Here is a 15,203-nt window from a genome sequence, read left to right on the forward strand (position 1 = left end):
TCTATGACGTGTGCTGACCAACAGGAGGTGCGTTCAAATCATGACAGGCATCAGCCCTGTTCGCATCTGCTGCTGGTGCCGGCCTCAATTACTCTGCTGTCGGTGTGTGGGAGCGACGGTGGTGGGGGGAGCAGGGCTGTCAGCAGACAGGGGACTGGGGGCTGTGGTGGGAGGGGCCAGGCGGGGGTGTGGAGGATGAGCCGAGACCCACCGCTATGCTCACCTCGAAGCCCACAAGTCCTTTCAAGGTGCACAAATTTGTGCACTGGGCCCCTAGTTAATTAATAGGTAGAGGAATCAGAATTTGAATCCAGCTCTGCCTGACTCCCGAGTGTTATTTTGCCATAGTGACACTGATTAATAATCAGTGATGTAAAAATGTCTTTCCTATTATTCTGCCTCCCGTTCCTCAAATGAGCTTCTTCGCTTCCTTGAAGCTGACTTGACCCCCACGTTTTGGGGTTAAAAGAAGGTGTGGTGTGTATAAGGCACACACTGGCCTGTTGACCTTCCGCTTTCTCTTCCCAGGCTGGTAGTTATGCAGAATCTGTGATCTAAACTTTTGAGAAAAGAACTGCAATGTCTGCAACTCTGTGTAGCTTCAGAACTCGCCCTACAACACACCGTTAGCATAACTAAACTCTTGTTTAGATGCGACAGTGAAATTGCCATGCAATCCCTTAATATTTTTTTTTAACAGAGGAAGGGGGAGAGAGGAAGGGAGGGAGAGCAACATCAATTTGTTCCAGTTATTTGTGCATTCATTGGTTGATTCTTGTATGTATCCTGACTGGGGATTGAATCCACAACCTTGGTGTATCAGGATGACATTCTAATCAAGTAATGTATACTACTTCTAATGATTTAGTTGTTAGTTATTTCAAGTCCTTATAAGTTACAGATGTGATTTGCTACTGGCTAAAGACTCCTAATAGTTAAGTAATAAAATTTGTATCAACTTGCCCTGGACATTGTGGCTCAGTTGGTTGGAGCATCGTCTGGTACACTGAAAGGTCGAAGGTTTGATTTCTGGTCAGGACACATACCTAGGTTGCGAGTTCGTACCCCACTTGGGGCATATGGGAGGCAATTGATCAATGTTTCTCCCTCTCTCTCCTGCCCTCTCTCTGAAATCAATGACAATGTCCTCAGATGAGGATTTTTTAAAAAGTGTCAATTTATGTGGTTTGTGTTTTCAGATACTTAGCTAGATCTCTAACCAACAGATAAAATTCAATGTCAGATTTCTGATTTTTAAATTAATGAATTAATGAAATTGGGTATAATGGTTTATGCTATCTGTATATACATTTGATACCTAAGTATTTCCTTGGATGTGTCCTGAAGTGCTCCATGTTTTGGTAAGCACTGTGATGCAGAGGAAAGGGTTCTGCCTAGGTGAGACCTAAGTTTGCATCCTAGATATATGGCTAGGGACCATATATCCTAGATATATGGCTCTTTTACCTATAAAAGGGGATTGGAGAATTGGAGGGATAAAGTATTGAGCATAGAACCTGGCACTAGTTGGTGTTCAGAAATTATTTCATATCAGTTTGGGATATGAGTAGAATGTGTGTAGAGACATTAAAGTGGCAAAGTGATAGGATAGGCAGCCTTGCTTCTATTTCAGGACTCACCGAATCTTTGCATATGCCCATAATGAACTCTCATATGAGATCAACTGAGGTATTTCTAGAAAAGATCTAGTCTACCTGGTAAAACAGATGTGATGGTTAGTCCTGGGCTACTTAGCTTTAGTGGGAGGAAGCAGATCTGAGGAGATTGTTAAAGGCCTTAGGTAATAGTGAGATGTTTCTATTTGAATATTCTGTAAAAAAGAAAAAAAAGATATGTTAACGGATTTTTACCATATTAGGATGCTCCTCTTAAAACCTAAACAGTTGGACCCAAAACCCTTAAGTAAATCTTCGACCAACACTGGTAAACTCTAGGACCCTGAATGCCTTCAGTAACCACAATACTGCACGTTTCCCCCACTATCCGAAGTAGATAATTTCTGTGTAAGCCATAATAGTGTAAAGTGAAGAAGCAATTACCTTAGGACACATCTTGCTAATAGATGCCCCAAATAACTCGAGATAAAGCACAAATGCTCACAGATACAGTTTAAAGCTGGTTGATGCTTACTTAGATGCTTAGTGTAGTTCCTGTGGAAGGAGCTTGATGCTGCCACTCACTCTAAGGTGTTTGCAGCAAAACAGTGACTGCTATTTTTGCTTTTCTTCGTAAAAGAGAAATCTTCTTCAATTTCTTTTGGTTAGCAAAAACAGGTGCTAATGTACGTCTTTTATAAAATGAAGTGGCGTAAAGCGAACTTTCGAAAAGCAAGGGATACCTGTATTTACAATAGCTCAGGCTGAGATCATCCCTGCTGTTTATTCTTGAAAATGTGGTAGAAAAATTTACCCTCTGTATCAGCAATTTTCTACCAGTGGGCAAGAGACACATTGATGTGCCGCAAGAATTTTTAAAACATGCAATACTTGACTATGACACCAACCTCTTTTACCTTAGATTGTCAAATAAAAAAATGACAATCCAACAATAGCCATCCAGTGTGAATGAATCAAAATTATACCTATTTTTGTCAGATTGGCAAAAATGTAATATATTTTTTGGTGTGCCGCAGAATTTCAGTAGTTTGTATGCCATGAGATGGAAAGGGTTGAAAATCACTGCTCTATATCAAAACTGTAATGTATTTTTTTTTACTGATTGGTTTTGAGAGAGAGAAACATCAATTTGTTGTTCCACTTAATTTATGCATTCATTGGTTGATTCTTGTATGTGCCCTGACTGGAGATCAAACCTGCAGCTTTGGCATATCAGGACGGCACTTAACCAACTGAGTTACCTGGTCAGGACCAAACTCTGTGTAATACTGAAAACTAATCAACATTTTATGACCACTCTAAATAATTTAGTTAATCCACGATAAATAAATTCGTTAATCCATCAAGCTATAACATTATATTCACTGATGTTCTATCTTCTTTGCCTTCCCCTCCTCCCCATCTTTATCATTATATTTCCCTCTTGGGCTTCTGGTAGACTTTTTGGAAATGCCACTGTTTTTGTCACCAACTTCATACATTGCCCCAGAATTTTCCTATTTAGATTAGTTTGTTTCAAAATAAAGTGATTTGCCCTGGTGTTAATATGTGCTTTTAAAATAACTGTGGACACGATGACAGATGCCTTTTTAGAAATCCTGCATGGACCTATGAACTAGGAGGTCATGGTTTGATTCCTAATCAGAGCACATGCCTAGGTTGTGGGCTTGATCTCCCCCGGGGAGGGGGGAGTGTGCAGGAGGCAGCCGATCAATGATTCTCCCTCATCATTGGTGTTTCTATGTCTCCCTCTCTCTTCCTCTGAGATCATTAAAAATATTTTTAAAAAATCCTGAAAACCATTGTATGGCCATTGATACCACTCTTTGTTACTGTTAAAGAAGCTGTATTTTCTTTGGAGCTATTGGAGTACCCCACCCAATTTTTTTTTTCTTCTGTTAATGTTCAACAGAAAACTGAGGATAGTTAAGTCACAACTTTCCGATCTTGTGCACATTGCTTCTCTGGTTTACTGCCATACGATACTGTAGCAATATCTTACAGACATCTTTGATGGCCAATCAGAAGCAGTTAAATTACCTTAAATTTTTAAATGGAACTCTGACAGCCAATAAGAAATCCTTTGGGTGGGAACTGTAACAACCCTTTCGTGTGATTTTAAAAACAATTCTAAATTTGCAGTATTCTCTGTTTTGGAAGCACTTGAGGCCCTACTGCATCTGCTGTGTGCATTTGCTAGGGATTTCCAAGCTTTAAGTTCCCTGTAGTTTGAAGTCTGGATCTGACCCCTGTTCTGCTTCTCAAGGTAACTTTAAAACAGGAAGTGTGCAAAGGAGGTAACTGATGACGTGAACAGCCAATCATGGCTTTGTGTTCTTAGCCAATAAAACAGTTCAGCCAATGGGACCACTCTGGAGGCAAGGTTTGGTGTCAAATAGCATGCTAGATTGAATGCCTTTGACTGTTAAAGTGGAAGGAGGCTGCAGGGCTTCATTGGAGCCTCGGAGTTTTTCACTGAGGCAGGGGTCAGCTGAAAGACAAAGAAAAATGGCGAATAGTTTGCTGGGGGGTGGGGGGACAGCTGTTCGGGTTTTCACTGGAGTGGACATTCCAGACTCAGGTTTCTGCATCTCCTGCTGCCTTTTGTTTCCTCCGTCCTTTTTGGGGGGAGGGATAGGAGTGACTTAAATTCTCCCTGTCCGAGGAGATATAAATAACTACATGTAAAATTAATGCAGTTCCCGGTAAGTTTAATTCTTTGTTCTGTGTTAAAATGGTAGAAACTGTTTAGCTTCAGAGAGTGTAGACAAGTTGCACTGTTTCAGAAAATGGCCACTTTACATTCCATGCATACCTTTTGGTGCACCTAGAATACCTTGCTCTGTTTAGATTTTGCATGCCCTTCAGCCAGGATTTCTTTTCCTAGTTGAGCAACAAGATCAGGTACATGAAAAAAGGCTAGTAATTTCTCAGGGGCATACAGAAGCAAAGCACTTTCTCTTTGCATTGGGTAAACTTAACTGTTTTCCAAATAATTTTCCTTTGTTCAAGTGCACTGAAGCTTTTCTACAGAATAAGCTGAGTTGTTGTAAGACTTTTTCTATTTCCATGCACTTTATTGACATCTGTATTTTCAGAGATTGAAGCAACACTATTGCTATTCTCAATTTGTGTTAAAATATGATTTGCACTGATGCAGGTTCTAATGGTGAAGGCCCACATGCCAATGTGAAATTCTCGCATAACTTTCTTGATTTACCTGTCTGTGCTTCTAATCTAGAGTCTTATAAGTACCAATTAGTTAAGTAATAATCTTTGTTTTAAAATGCGCATTTTAACATAGAATGCTGGTTAGAAGTATACTTCTCCACTACATTGGCAGTGACAAGAGCAAATCTTTTTCCACCAGTTTCACACATTTTGTCAGGTGTTGATTTAGGTCTTTAAAATGATGTAAGCAAAATGCTTTACATTTTCTGTATAAAATATTTAAGTCCTAATTTACCTGCACTTTATGAATAGGAAAGTTAAGAGTATAGGCACTCTGTCTTTTGCCCTTGAAATATTTTTTTCCTTTTTAGCCTATGAAGCTAATGCAGGTTGCTAATCAATAACGAGCCAGTTCCTGTGAATAGTGAAATCTTCCATCCCATGTACTAAAGATCTATGATGCACTTGATTTTAAAAAGCAATTCTTTGTTTTCTTTTTATTTGCAAGAATGGAATGAAGGTCATTGGAACATTTCTGCAGCAGACTCAGTGTGGAGCAGTGTGGCAGCCAGCAGCACTGTCTCTGGGTAGGGAGCAGGCCCTCTTAGAGAAGTTTGGAGGGTGTTGATTTGCCTCCCCTCACTTCCCCTTAAGTAAAGGATTTACCCGAGAGAATCGATAGGGGATTAGATTTTAAACTCTTATAATTGGAGTGGTATAGCAGTCAAAGTTGCTAGATGCAGGCTTCTGTTGTTGCTCGCAAAAGTGACCTTGAAAAACTGCCGAGGAGTTGAAAGATTGAAGGACAAAGTTTGTTTATACAGATTTGGACTGAAAAGCTCTATTTAAGATGAGAAGAGACTGTACTTGTGATGTTCAAGTTGAGTGGTTAGTAGGAATATGTTATAGATTCAAATTAGGAGTTTTCAAGCAGTAAGACAATAGGGCTGTATTCATTCTCTCCCACTCTTACCCATTCCCTCCCCCCAGCAAAAAAATTCTAAATCCTTTTGGTATGATTGTTGAGTGAACTGCCTAACAGATTCAGAATTCCTTGCATGCTACCTTGTCTTCTGTGTAATTTAGAGGGTTCTTAGTGAAGAATGGTATTTCAGGAGTTCAAAGTAATGTTTGTCAAACTTCTTTTGGGAATTGGAATGCTTATGGTAAGGAAACAGTCATTCTGGGAAGTTATGTCATAAGAGAAAGTATGATTAAGGATTACATTTTAATATTATTTTAATTTAATTTTTTTTTTACAATTCATTGATTTTTATGTTATCAGTTGCTTTAGGTTTTATATATAATTTAAAAAACAATTCTAGATACTAATTGACTCTATTGGCCCTGGAGCAGGGGAGACAGAAGGTAAGTGGGGCACAATATGAGGCCTAAATAAAACTCTTTATATTAAGAACTTTGTGGATTTCAATTCTTGGAGAGATATCTATCACTATCTCTAGCCTGGATTCCTAACCTTCTTAGGGTCATGGACTCTGAGAATCTGACCTACTACCTGGAAGGTGCATATAGGCATGCCTATGCAAAATCCCTGGTCACTAGGATATTTTCCAGTGGATATTAATGGTATTTATATGATCTCTGCATTTACACTTTAACTATCAGTGGTTCTCAACCTTCCTAATGCTGCAACCCTTTAATACAGTTCCTCATGTTGTGGTGACCCCCAATCATAAAATTATTTTTGTTGCTACTTCATAACTGTAATTTTGCTACTGTTATGAATTGTAATATAAGTATTTGATATGCAGGATGTATTTTCAGGGGTCGCAACCCGCAGGTTGAGAACTGCTGATACTAGATCAATATTTCCCAGAAAAATTAAAACTCAACTTCCATAAGGAGCGAAGACCTTCTATAACTAACTGTAACTTAGACTAGGGGTGGTTGTGTGTGGGTGGGGGAGGCTTAGATAGGGTCTGAGATTTATTTACTCTGATTACAGTATTTGAGGGAACATAGTGCAGTAGCAAAAACAGGCTATTTAAAGTCAGGAGACTTGTATCCAGGTCCCTTCACAGCTGTCACCAGCTTTATGAGCTTGGGCAAGTCAGCCATTTAGTGTCAGCTTCCTCACATGTAAAAACGGGTCCTAAAAATAGCACCTTCCTATTTAGTGGTGAGTCTCAAATGAGATCTTGTATGTCATAGTGCTTTGCAAATTGTGAAGTGCTACATAATCTTAGTTGTTACTAATTCAAACTATTAGGGGGTAAGTGCTTATGAAGATAGATGTGGCATCAAAGGAAAAAAAATGCCAGTATTTTAACATGTTTACAGAGGAGTTTATTTAAATCCGACACATTCCTTTTAAACCGATTCTACATGCCTTCACTTGCATATTCCTATTTATGTTGACATGACTCTATGTAATGCACTGACACCATCAAACCTTCCCTTACCAAGATTCCTATGAAATAATTTAAACCCCTTTGTCAGAAATTACAAGTCTCAGAATAAGATGATATGGGAATGGTGATTTTTTGGAAACCCTTAGTAAATTTTGGAATCTCTCAGATAAAATATGGAAACCAGTTTCAATATGATACTGAGATTTGCATTATAATTCAGGTATGTTGTAATAGTTGCAGATGTTTACCATCAGAAATTACATTTTTAGTTTATGTACCAAATATTTATAAAGTAAACTGGGAGTTATTATTTTGTTTGCTTTGTGGTCATATGCTCTCCTTTCCGTCTGTTTTCAAGCTTGGAAGACAGTTAATAGCTTGCACAGTAGTAGCAAGCAAATAAATGTTGGACTGAAGAGTTTAAAAAAATAGGTCTTTCACCAAAATATAAACATTAGCATAAATGTCACACAGTTGATGCCCACTGTGAGATACATTTTCAAGATAAATGGTGGAAACCCATGGGGATCTGGTTCTCACCCATTTTACATACCCACTGTCCCTTATTTTTAGGATTCTTTTTTTTTTTTCTCCTTGGGGTGGGGTGGATATTTTGTGATCTATTTTATTTCCTGTCCTATTAAGTCACTTCCTTTCAGTCATGGTCAGTCAGCATTGATGTCTGCCTCCTTTCTGTGCATTGAAAGAATCATATTCAGACAGAATAAGGCCTGACAAAGTTGGCATTGGCCTCTCCAAATAAAATTCCAGTTCCAGGGATGCATATGTTTGAAAATAGCAGTCATGGTCACTGTGGGCTTTTTGTTCCTAAAATAAGATGAGGTCTCCTTTAAAGAGGCTATATACATACTTTTGTGGAGACTTCAGTTACCCAAAAACATTCTTAAAGCTAATCATTTGTAGATGGTCTTCATAAATGAAGTTAATTTTGCCTATTCCTAGCCTTAATAATACATGCAGTTTGTGTGAGTGTGTGTGTTTGTGTGTGTAATTATTTATTTTGTTAATCCTCATCTGAGGATATTTTTTTCCATTGAATTTTAGAGAGAGTGGAAGGGAGGAGGAGGGAAGTGTAAGAGAGAGAGAGAGAGAGAGAGAGAGAGAGAGAGAGAGATAAACATCGATGAGAAAGAGACACATTGATTGGTTGCCTCACACATACACCCCAACCAGGGCCCAGAATCGAGCCTGCAACCGAGATACATGTCCTTGACGGGAATCAAACCTGGGGACTCCTCAGTTCATGGGCCGATGCTCTATCCACTGAGCCAAACTGGCTAGGGCTGTATATTCTTTTTTTTATATATATATTTTTTATTGATTTTTTACAGAGAGGAAGGAGAGGGATAGAGAGTTAGAAACATCGATGAGAGAGAAACATCGATCAGCTGCCTCCTACACACTCCCTACTGGGTATATGCCTGCAAGCAGGGTACATGCCCTTGACCAGAATTGAACCTGGAACCCTTCATTCCGCAGGCCTATGCTCCATCCACAGAGCCAAACCAGTTAGGGCGGGCTGTATATTCTTAAATTAGGTTCATGGAAGTCACTGAGGGATCTAGTCGAGTTCCCTTCTTGTAAAATGGGGAAGTTGAGGCCCAGGTAGCTTAGGTGCTTCAATCTTTCAGCTTTTTAATGCCTGGTTTGTGTAAGTTCAGAGATTTAACTCCCACTCAGTTTATTCCATGTTTCTTATATTCCTCTAGGTTGTTTTTCCTTTTTATTTTTCTTATGTCTCTTCCTTTTGATATATCTATACAGGTTTGCTGTTTAAACACAAAAGGAACAAAGAGAAAAATGGGCTATGAAAGAGGTTCAGAAGTCTCCATGTAGAATCTGTTGGTTAGAAAGTCTGCTGTGGCAGCAGACTTCCCATCCCGTTGAGATCTGAAGATCTCTTGCCTCAGCCAGTTGCTTATTCAGAAAGCTGAGAATCAGCTAGGAAGCTAATGTTGCCCACCTGGCTGAGGTGTCCCAGAGAAAGTGGTACTTTATGCATTACCAGGAAGAAGGTATACAAATATAACACCTGCATGCCAGTTAGTTGTGTTTTGTTTTGTTTTGTTTTTGTTAATACTCCTCAAGAACAAGCTAATTCCCAAACAAGTTTGGGCCTGGTTCTTCAAGTGAGTTGTAAAGCTAGTTTGTATTTAATAAACAAAGATCCCAGGATAATTTCAAGGATTTGACAAGTCTGAAAAGAAATCATTATAAGTATACTCCCCAAATAATATTTTAATTATGCCAACTTTAATCTTTACCACCAGCAAGGTGGCATTGTATACCAGCACATGTGTGTTTGTGTAGTGTGGATTTGGTTTTTGTTCTTATTTTGCATATTCTCTGATAGACCATAATATACTTGAAATTTTTTAATTTTTTCTTTTTTGTAGTTGGATTTCTTTATATATACATATATGTATACACACACACACATTTCAGAGAGGGAGAGAGAGAAACATCAATGATGGAGATCCGCCTGCCTCCTGCACACCCCCTACTGGGGATCGAGCCCCAAACCCAGGCATGTACCCCCGACTGGAATCAAACCCGGGACCCTTCAAGTCTGCAGGCCGAAGCTCTATTCACTGAGCCAAACTGGCCAGGCTATAATTGGATTTCTTTTCACCACCTTCATTTATTTGACCAGAAATTATAGTTTATTGAAAGAATGAGACCTTAGGTGGTGTAACTTAGTAATATTTAAGTCCTGAGGTATATTGTGACTGAAAATTATAGGAGACACAGATAAATAGTATCTACTTCTTATCTGTATTTCCCAGAAGCTTAGTTTTCTTTTTAATCTGTCCTTTCTGCTGCCTCAGTATTGGGCCCAGCTCTTTAAAACTTGGTTAGAGCCTATTTTTATTATCACCCTTATCTTTCTGTCTCTCCCTTTGGCACATCCCAAAGCCAGAACCCACTGTTCAGTAATTGACAAAGAGTTTTTCTCTATTTAGAGTGTTTACTATAAATTAAATCTTTTGCACCCTGCAATGAAAAAGGGCAGTTGAAGGATAAGAAATGAAGATAAATTCCAGTGTAAAGACAGAACTAAAGAAAAAACACACCTAGTAAATGTTTAACTTTAAGAGGCAAAACATAGCTGTGACCTTGTGTTCTTTAGTTCAAAGGGAGAATAGAAACTAAAATAACCACAGCAAACAGCAGTGCTGATTCACTGGTTATCTTTTTTTTTTCTTGAAAGTGCTATCATTTTGATCTGTCTCCATAGTTTCAATTAAATAGAAAACTAAAGGGAAAACCTGCTCTACTGGAAATATCCAGATAAAATGAATCTTTCCTTTATTTATCTAAGGTATATAGTTCTTACCTTGAGAAAATACTAAAATTGGATGCTTTATACTTCCTTTCACTAATTCACCATACATGGATGGAGACTTCAAAAATGTATACAAATAAAACTTTACTCCAGGATTTAACAATCTGGTAGGGGAGATAGCTATTGTATATCAAGTATATGAAACCGAAATGGAAAGTACAAACACAATTTAGAGGAGAAGAAACCTTTAATGAAGGAGGGTAGACTAACTGGGCATTGGACTCAGGGAGGTAGGGACAAGGGCATTCTAGGCATGGGGAACAGGAGGAGCAAGGTTATGGTTCAAAAAGTGCAGTGAGGCTGAAGAGAGCAGTAAGTGGTCTAGTCTGTTTACAGCATAAGGAGATGAGTTAGGGGCAGAAGGAAGTGGAAAAAGAAGTGTGGAGAAGTAAATTGGGTCAGATGTTGGAGGGCTTTGACTACCTAGCTAAGAAATTCAAACTGCCTCTACTTGGCATTGGTGAGCTGTTGAAGATTTGGGGTAATAGGTTGATGTGGCATTATCAGAGCTTTGCTTTTATAAGATTTGTTAATCATTATATAGAAGTGAGTAGAATTTGAGTAGCAGACACTAGAAACAGTGAACAATGCAGTGGGTTCACATACTAGATTTACAGCCCTTACTGGATTGTTATGAAGGTTAAAGTAATGTCAAGAGCTTAAAATCAGTCCTGGTATACAGTGAGTACTAAATGAGTATTAGCTATTATCATCATTATATTTACTACATGGAGGTGATGAAGGCCTGAATAAAGTTAGTGGCAATGTGAAGAAAAATCAGGAGGTAGACACTGTTATTACAGAATTTAGAAGTTGATTAGAAATTGTTAACATAAAAACATTAAGACCTGTAAAGAATTTTTTGTGAGTTTATTTGAGCCAAACTGTCGACAGTTGCTAGGAAGCAGAACCTCAATGAATTGAGATAATGCTCCAGAGAATGGCGGTGAGGGGTTTGTATTTATACGTTGCAATCAAAGGAAGGACATAGGTGAGTTACATGAAATTCAATTAACATGATAGTGAAGGAATTTGTGGTATCTTGTCCTGGGTCCCAGCACATTTGGTTGTGCTCCAGAGGCTCCAGAAAAAGGGAAGTTATGAGTTACCCAGACATTTCGGGATTGGATAAAAAGTTAAATGATAGGCACATACTTAGGTGGGTGCATAATAGGTAACAGTCAACAATGAACATGATAACAATAACAATGAAGGAATTTGTGGTATCTGTCCTGGTGCCCAGGCACATTAGGTTGTACCCCAAGAGGTCCAGAAAAAGAGAAGTTACAAGTTACCCAGACATTTCAAGGCTATGTTTTAGATGCAGAAAGATAGATAGGCTCAGTTAAGGTAAAGGTTGACCTTGTCAGTGAAGATACTGGCCTAGGACGTAACTGCCCACCATAACTGCTTTTAAAGTTTAATTTCAGACCATCCTTTGTGGTTACTTTAGGTCTCTGAGTTTGCAAGACTGCCATGCAGGCGTTTCCTGAGCTTGTCAGGTTAGCATGTGGCCCCTTTTGTCCACAAAATGAAGATCAGAGACTCAGGATGACTCTTAAGATTTCAAGCCTGGGTACCTGGAAGAGTTAGAAGGAGGAGGTTTGGGGAAAGAGAAAGATGTAATTTTGGATAAATGAAGTATGAGTAGCTTTCCTGTAGGACTGGAACTTAGGAGAAATATCAGAATTGGTAATGTATATTTGAAATTTAAGCTCATACATATTATAGCTGAACTTGGGAATGGATGGGAGAGAATCGAGGGAGAGAATGGACAGAAGAACCAGAAAAATAAAGCTTCATGTTAGAGATGGAAACAAAAATGGGGGACCTGGAAGTTGCGACATCTAGAAATGAGCATGGGAGTCCTCTAGGTCAGTGTTCTAAGATTTTTAATTGCATACTCTTATTACCTGAGCATGTAGCTCTTATATATGTATTAGTATTCTTTACTATAAAAATTCACTTGGCCATTTTTTTGAATATTAGTTTAGCTGAAACTAGGGAATGTCTGTAATTTCTCTATCCAAGCATACATGAGTAAGTAAAGGTGTCACTGTTTAGTAAAGCCCACATTTTCCTCAGACTACTTAGAACACCATGCATGATCTTGTGACACGTTAAACTGAGGGCATTGGTATCAGCCCATAGGTTAAATATTCAAAAAGCTAATATTAACATTTTCAGTGTGTGCCTTGAAAAGATTAGAAATACTTACTGCCCTAGAATCTGGCGGCCTTCACTTATTCTGAGATGTACAAATATTTCCTTGAAATGTTATGCAGCAGTTTCTTGAGATTAGTTATATATATGTATATGTATATTTGTGTGTATGTGTATAACGTGAAGCTTTCTTGTTTAAACATTAAGGGTACACACACACACCTCCATCCAGTGTGAAGACTAGAGTGATTTTATTTCTGTTGCATTGGGTTTAATCTTACTAGTGTTAGCTTTTGAAGTCTCAAATAGAAGAATTCTGTGTGAAGCCAACCATAAATACACATGTAGGAATTTGGCAACATTTGCTTAGCAAGTAATTTATAGCCACATGGTCATGATAACAGTGATGAGTAGCACACACAAGATGCCAGGAATAGGATAGCCACATCTGTAGGATTTAGGAGAATTTTTACTATAAGGCGCCTATATTTAGTTTCTAGGCTAGGTGTGTTGTAATTATCCTCAATCTAAAATAAAGGCAATAATAACCCTCAGTCTAGAAAAATAGTGGTAAATTTCCAGCCATCTTACTTGGTTATTTATATCCTGAACTCCATGATTATTTCTTTCCTGGTAATTAAATGACCAAAAGCCCAAGAAGTTACCCTTTAAGGTAATTAATAGTATGTAATGCTTTTACTAGGACATAGTACTTTATAGTTAATGGGGTGATTTTATATTTATTCTCTCATTTGGTATTTACCTAAGGTAGTAGGACAGAGGATTACTACCCTATTTTGGGATGAGGAAACAATAGGCAGAACCTAGTCACATAAGCTCTTTGCACTGCATCTTGTTATTGTATTTGAAAAACAAGGTAAAGCTGTTCTATCTTATGGGGCTAATTCCTCCTCCCACCTCTCCTTTTCCTGTGCTTCTCTTCCCCCAAAAGGCACACATTTTTAAAAAGGAGGTGGGGAATTTTCTCAGTTCAAATATAATCTTATGTTATAGGACTAAACAAATTGATCATAAAAGGATCAAATATTGAATCAAATTGAATTATTTTTAAAGATTTTGTCAAACAAGATAGGTGATCCAGCCACCGTTTAGAACAAAGCATAACTACTACCAGTGTGTTGGAAAATTGTCTTTCATCAGTCCTAAGTTCATTAAGGTCAAATAGGGTGGTTGAAGGACTTTTTCCAGATATATAGGTTAGAGTTGTGTTGTGTGTTCTATGGTGTTCCATAGCTTGTACATGCATACTTTATAGTATGTATTGAGCACCTCTAGATTTGGATTCTTGAACCACAGAGATTGGTATTTTTAGATGTCATGGTGTTCTTAAATAATCAGTTACTTTATAGTTCTTAGTTGTGATTTATATTCCTTGCTTTAGAACAAAGGAGTTCCACCATGTTCACAATGTAGCAATAGTTATAATTTGGAGGACTATATAAACTTAGCAAGATGATATGGATCCATCTCCAATAAAGGGGCTAGTAGGCTAAGGCTATTCCTCTGAACTATTGTATAGTGAAAAAATAGAGTGACTGACTTCCCATCATTAGGCCTCCAGAGAGAGTAGACTTTGAGCTTGATCTGCCAGAACTTTTTGTCTCCACTCTGGAGTGGTGACCAGATATCTCCAAGTCCCAGTCCTTGTGGACCACTGCAGCTTTAACAAGCTTGAAAACCTTAAGTTTTCTACTTTGAAATGTCTTAAGAATCTGGCATCTTGGTATTTTGGAGTACGTTTTCCAGGAGAAGGATCAGGAAATCTAAAGGTAAAAGGCTTAGTGGACTTATGTTTCAGGCTGAGAAGACCCACAGGTTCTTGAGTTTTTGGCTCTCTACTGAGTTATCAATTCTAAAGAGGGAGCGCATGCAGTGAAAGAGCACAGAACTGAGAATCAGAGCATATGGGTTTTAGTTCCAGCTTTGGCATATACTTGCCCTGGGACCCAAGGCAAGCCCCTCAGTCTATCTGGATAAAGTATCTTTATCTGTCAGATGGGAATATCAGTACCTGTGCTGTGTTTGCAGTGGAAAACAAATGAGATAATGTAAAGAAAACTACAAAGTGTAAAGCATGTACAAATGTAAGAGATTAGCATAACCATCTCAGTTGCTTTGCACTCTTTGAAGTGGTCTTTACTCTCAGTTCCAGACAGCTGTATGCATGGGGATGGGAGATTTAGGATTTGGCTGGCTTGGATTTTTATTTTCTCACTAGGGGCCCGGTGCACGAAATTTGTGAACTGGGTGGGGGTGAGGGGGAGTTCCCCTCAGCCCAGCCTGCCCCCTCTCACATACTGGGAGCCCTCAGGCATTGACCCCCATCAATCTCCAATCACAGGATCGGCCCCGTGCCCAGGTCGGACGCCTCTGCCAGAGGCGTCCGGCCTGGGCAGGGGACCCTCATTTTCTCCCATCACTGGTTCTGGCCCCAGCCCAGGCCTGATGCCTCTGGCCCAGGATTACGGCCTG

At 38.8% G+C, this 15,203-nt stretch overlaps 1 protein-coding gene across 7 annotated transcripts in view; it reads left to right on the top strand.

The window, feature by feature from the left end:
* NFYC (nuclear transcription factor Y subunit gamma) overlaps positions 1-15,203 on the top strand; it is a 67,747-nt gene that overhangs the window by 16,434 nt on the left and 36,110 nt on the right. The window contains exon 1 of one of the 7 annotated variants that reach the window (XM_006762556.2): positions 4,053-4,342. The exons of the other annotated variants lie outside the window; for them this stretch is intronic. The gene's annotated coding sequence lies outside the window, so the exon portion shown is untranslated. Of the gene's footprint in view, positions 1-4,052; positions 4,343-15,203 lie in introns of those variants that run through there. 7 annotated transcript variants of the gene reach the window in all.

The sequence above is a fragment of the Myotis davidii genome, unplaced genomic scaffold (genome assembly GCF_000327345.1).
Source record: "Myotis davidii unplaced genomic scaffold, ASM32734v1 scaffold458, whole genome shotgun sequence".
Taxonomy (NCBI): Eukaryota; Metazoa; Chordata; class Mammalia; order Chiroptera; family Vespertilionidae; genus Myotis; species Myotis davidii.